We start from the raw sequence: 5321 nt of genomic DNA, 5'->3' as shown, positions 1-5321 counted from the left end.
CCCTCAGTCCCCACTGTCATGGCACTCCACCATCTGTTTCTGTCTGTGTAGAGCACTCTAATTGGCTGCTGAGGCAGCCAGTCAGAGTGCGAATAAAGTGTTATGGACAGACAGACAGAGTAAGGCTTTTATAGTATTAGAATGTTATATATATATATATATATTTTTTTTTTCTTCTCTTGGTTCATCATTTGTTTTCTGTATATAGTTATATATAATAAAGAATCCCATTCTTGGGCAGCGAGGTTGAGGGACACACCTCTCCATGGGATACCTCAGTCAGCACACCTGCCTGAAGGGGTTCCCAGGGCTACCAGCACCCTGAGTTTCCAGAATCTGGTATATCGCCCAGCCTGGCAAGCCAGTGAGCATTACATTAGTTTCAAGCACCCTAATTGGGGTGCATGTGTTGATGCTGAGAGGTTTACTGCACAGTAAATTAGTTAACTGTACAGGTAACATCTCATGTAGATGTACCCAGAGTGGTTGGATAGTCCTGTTCTCAGCCCTTGTGGGTTGTATTCATACTGTGCAATAGCCTGTAATGTGATAAAACTAGGAATAAGAATTCAGAACTCTACCTGCCCTGACACTTTTACTAGAGTTGCCATTATAGGGCATGCTTGTGGAAGGGTTATTTAGAATGTGAGAGAACCTCTTTCCAGAGCATCTCTGTATGGTTCCCTTTCACCAGCAACATGGTGGGCACATTATGTTCTTGCCTGTCTCATTAGGGGATTAGTCATAAGCCCTTAGTAGTTATTCCATGAAAAAAATAGCATTGTTTGGGAAATCAAATGTCTACCTGTTTGCAAAAGGTTAAAAGTTCAAATTTAACTTTGCCTTCTCCTCTCATTTTTCAATGTTCTTCCTTTACAGTATAAATTATTCAACAATTAATGCGTCATAGTGCACAAACTAGAATTTATCACATACATTGGAACTCTTGTGTTTCAAGCTGTCATCATATATGGCTTGATTTTTTTAAATCCCCATCAAAATCACTACAAAGTCTTGATGAAGCTTACCTTAGTGGTTTTAATGTTATTAACCATCATTGCGTGCTTAATTGCTTTTCATGAATTGGATTTTTTAGAAGGTAAAATGATATACATTTAATATTTAAAAATATTATATGGGGTACATTTTGTGATGGCTGTCTTAGACTTAGCAAATAGGAAATCACATTACACAAAGTCTGGTTGGTTTTACTTCAGCATTTTTGAAAGACAAGTAAATGGCTGAATCATTACCAGACACCTAATGGCAACTTTGCTGCCTTAGGTTCAGTACCAGTAAGTCTTGCTGCTAGATATGCTGTTTGTCGAATATCATGTAAGTACTTTTCTTTCTTGTTTCTTTTCCTAAGGGACTGCTAACACTGCCATTTTGCATCTTTTTGTATTTGTGAAGATAAGCAGGACTCCTGATAGACTGATTAGGTGACTCTTACAAAGTCTTTCTCCCTATGTGGAGTATAGTATGTCTCTGAGCCAAAAATATTTCATATGTACCAAGATTCCTGCTAGAAGATGAACAGGATGATCTTATTAAAAGAGAAAGCCATTAAAATAAATAGTAATAGCCAAAGCTGCCAGGAAATGGAATACAGGAAATTTAGGGCATATGGCAGGGGTGGGCAATTATTTCAGGCAGAGTGCCACTTACCCAGTTTTGACAGGCTGTCGAGGGCCACATGGATAGCCCTGCCCCTTGACAGGTGCCCTGCCCCCTGGTCACCATTTTGGGACCAGCGTCCCAATGTCTTGGGACCCATGTCCCAGGGACAGCACTGGTGGGGCCCAAAGCAGGGCACAGGCTGGCAAGGGTCTGTGGAGCCGGGCTGGGCTGCACCAGCAGGGAGAGGGGAGAGCCGGAGCCGGCTGGGACCCTGAGCTCCTGCCACCCTGCTCTGGGCTCCGCCAGCGCTAGCCCTGGAACACTGGTGTGGGCCCTGTGCTCCAGCTCGCTTCCCACCCACTCACTCCCAGTGCCCCCCAGCCCTGCGGTAGAGGTGGGGGCCAGCGCACAGCTCCGACCCCCTGCTCACCAGCAGGGAAGAAGCTGCTGCTGAACACGGGGAAAAGCAGCAGCTCACCCACCCCATGGCCAGCGCTCCCTGCTGCAGGTGCTTACAGCCCACTCAGGGCTGTCTGGAGCAGGCACAGGCAGCCCCATGAAGGCTGCAAGTGGCTACAGTGTGGGGCACTGGCCATGAGGTGAGTGAGGAGCCACTTTCCCCTTGCCTGCGCTCAGCTTTTCCCTAGGCCACTTTTCCCCGGGCTCCTTCCCTGCCTGGGGTCCTCCCCTGCCCTCCCTCTGCCTTTCCCCTTACCTGCGGTTCTGGTGCGGAGCAGCCACATGGTCCCAGGCCAGAAGCCCCAGCTGTGACTTCCAGCTGGGGGCACGAAGCCCTGCACGCCCTGCTATAGTGGGAGCCTGCCAGGCTTCCTCTGGGTCCTACTTCCCTTGGTTCCTGTCATTTTTGATCTGGCCCGCGGGGTGTATTTTGCCCACCCCTGGTATGTGGGCACATTCACAATCTCAGACACTTTGTTGTTTGTTTTAATTAAGTTTTGGTTTATTGAAATTAAACTTCTGGTCTCCAACTTTAAGCTCTACATTCTCCTTGAATTTCATTTGGAGTTTAGATTTCAAGTAAGCCTTCAATCTTCAAATGAAACTGTCAGAATTGTAGAGTTCTGTCTCAAAGCCATCATGTTCGCGTCAAAACCTTATGTTAGACCACATCAATACATACATTTGAATAAAATGTGTAAGATGTACAACAAACTTTTGAAGATATTAAGGTATGTTCATAATGAGAATGAGTTTCACAGTGGCTTTAGGTTTCTTAATTTCATACAGTCTAAATGTAGCTATCCTATTCTGTCTAATGTGGGGTAGAATAAGTACCTATTCAGCAATAATTACCATAATATGCTCCATATTGTACAGTAAAGGATAGTGTTACTGCAGGTGATTAAAGGTAATTGTTGTAGATCAGTTCAGCTGTGTGTGGTAAAATATGTACTAGAATATAGTACAAAGCATACTTATATTGCATTATTTTAAGTGGGAAACTTAAAATTCTTCAACAGCATGGGCATGTCTACACACACATTTAAGCTTGCCTAAATTTAGCAGGTTTAGGCAGGTATCTACACATGCAGGCATTAAAGCATGTTAATGCTGCATGCATGGACTGTCTTGGGATATAAAATTTAGGCACAATTAGCCCCAAATCTCCATTTTTAGAGTGAGTTAAGGGTGTGTATGTGTAGATGCATGCCCTAATGCACCTTAAATTTAGGCTAATGCACCTTAAAACATCTCATGTTGATGCTTCCCATATATAGTAAAAGCTCTATTATCCAGCATCCCCCAGGAATGGGGGATGCCAGAAAACAAAATATGCCAGTTAATTGAGTGGCCCTGGCCACCACTTCTCATGCCGGCATCACCCCTGTGGGCCCAGTGGGACAGTGAGGTGGGTTCTGCACAGCCCTGCACAGCCTGTTATGCCTCTGCTCCATGGGGGCTGGGCAGCACAAGCTGCTTTTCCCCAAGCAATGGGGGCTCAGAGAAACCAGAAGTGCCATGGTGGGCACTTCCGGTTTCACTTTATTTCACAAGCCGGCACGCCGGTTAGTGGAGCATGCTGGCTTGTAAGATGCTGGATAACAGAACTTTTACTGTACTGTTCAATGTAGTGCCAGTCCAGAGAACCCATTTAGAAATGGATGATGCAGCAAAAAGAAAATATTTACAGTAAAATCCCTGATATCTGGCACCAGTGGGGAATGAGGGGTGCCAGTAATGTAAAAATGCCGGTTACCTGAGGGCACAGGGTTTCCAGATGCATGTGGAGCAGGGGATGGGGTGGCAGTGGCTGCACATGGGGTGGTGACAGTGCAGCATGGTGGGTGGTGGGGACTGTGTGTGAGCTTTGCCTCTTCTCCATCCCTGCACCCAGCTGGCCAGCCAGAAATTCCAGTTACTAAAGTGTGCCACTTACTAAAATTCCAGATAACAAGGATTTTACTATATTGGTTCTTCTGGATATTCCAAACTCCATTTCATTCCCTTGTAGGACAAAATATAAATGCCTCACCTTTTTCACCCCAGGCACTTAACAGCCCATTGCAAAGAGCCTGCTTGAGCTTATCTGTTTCTGACAGGAGATTAAGAGTCAGTAGGAGGAATAGAAGAGAAACAGAACATTATCTGAAGGTATAAGCAGGATGAATGGGACAAATGCAGTGGATGTGTCTCCCATGGTGCGGGGGCCCCAGGGATGGCCATGATGCCTCTAGGGCTCCGTGGCCATGCCAGCTTAGCCCTGCAGGCGCCTTCTAGTCTCATCTGCCACATCTTGTTGGTTTAGATAATAGGGAGGCTGCCCTCAAGTTGCTGCACGGTCACAGTTCTGATGGACCCCATTAAACACTGTGGGTTCTTACACCCCTTGCTGGGTCCTACTCTAAGTAGGTGCCCCACGGGACACCCCAAACCTTATGGGGTAGATGTGTGGCTCCAAAATTGCCCCTTTACCATGCTCCATGCCTCACAGATGGTATTCAAATGTTGTCCCTCTGAGGCATTAGTCTAGCTTGGCCTCCTGTCATCACTGGGCTCTTGGCGCCTGTCTGAACGCCCCTGGCACTGGGGTCTACACAGTAGTGTACCCTGATGAAGCCTCCTCCTCCCTAATAGCTTCATCCTGATCCACCAGTTCAAATAATAACATAAATACAAGTCCCTGGGCTACAACATAACAATAACAATAACCATAACACTGGAGACCACACTCTCTGCCTTTAAGAAGGCAAGCTTCTCTCTCTGTAATGTGTGTCTCCCAGCCTCAGGTACTTTAGGAGCTCTAGGAGCCAATTCATCTTGCCAGTAGCAAAACAGGCAACTAAGCATCTCTGAGTAAGTTTTCCTGCAATAGCTCCTTCCCTGGCACTGCCAGAGAACTTCTTCTTGCCAGCCCCAGCCCTGGGGCTTATATGTGCCCAGAGACCTGTCTCCTTCCGGTCAGCTGACTGGGTGAAGGTGCCAGCTAATTCCCTCATTAGCCTACTGCCAGGGCAACCTGCAACTATGGAGCATAGCCTAGCTCTCGGGGCTCTCTAGCTAGGCTGCTTCTGCTCTTAAAGGAGCAGGCACACCTTAGTGCCCTGCAACAGTGTCTAACACCCATGATTTATTAAAATTATTTGTTTTGCAGAATATCTACAAGTCTTCTGATTTTTTTACCTTTGAAATGGTAGACTTTTATAGAGTTTTGGGGACTATGGACATTTATACATGTGCTT

Source organism: Gavialis gangeticus, unplaced genomic scaffold (assembly GCF_001723915.1).
Source record: "Gavialis gangeticus isolate Ggan-Ray unplaced genomic scaffold, GavGan_comp1, whole genome shotgun sequence".
In the NCBI taxonomy this organism is placed as follows: Eukaryota; Metazoa; Chordata; order Crocodylia; family Gavialidae; genus Gavialis; species Gavialis gangeticus.
Note: the sequence above shows the minus strand (reverse complement) of the source record.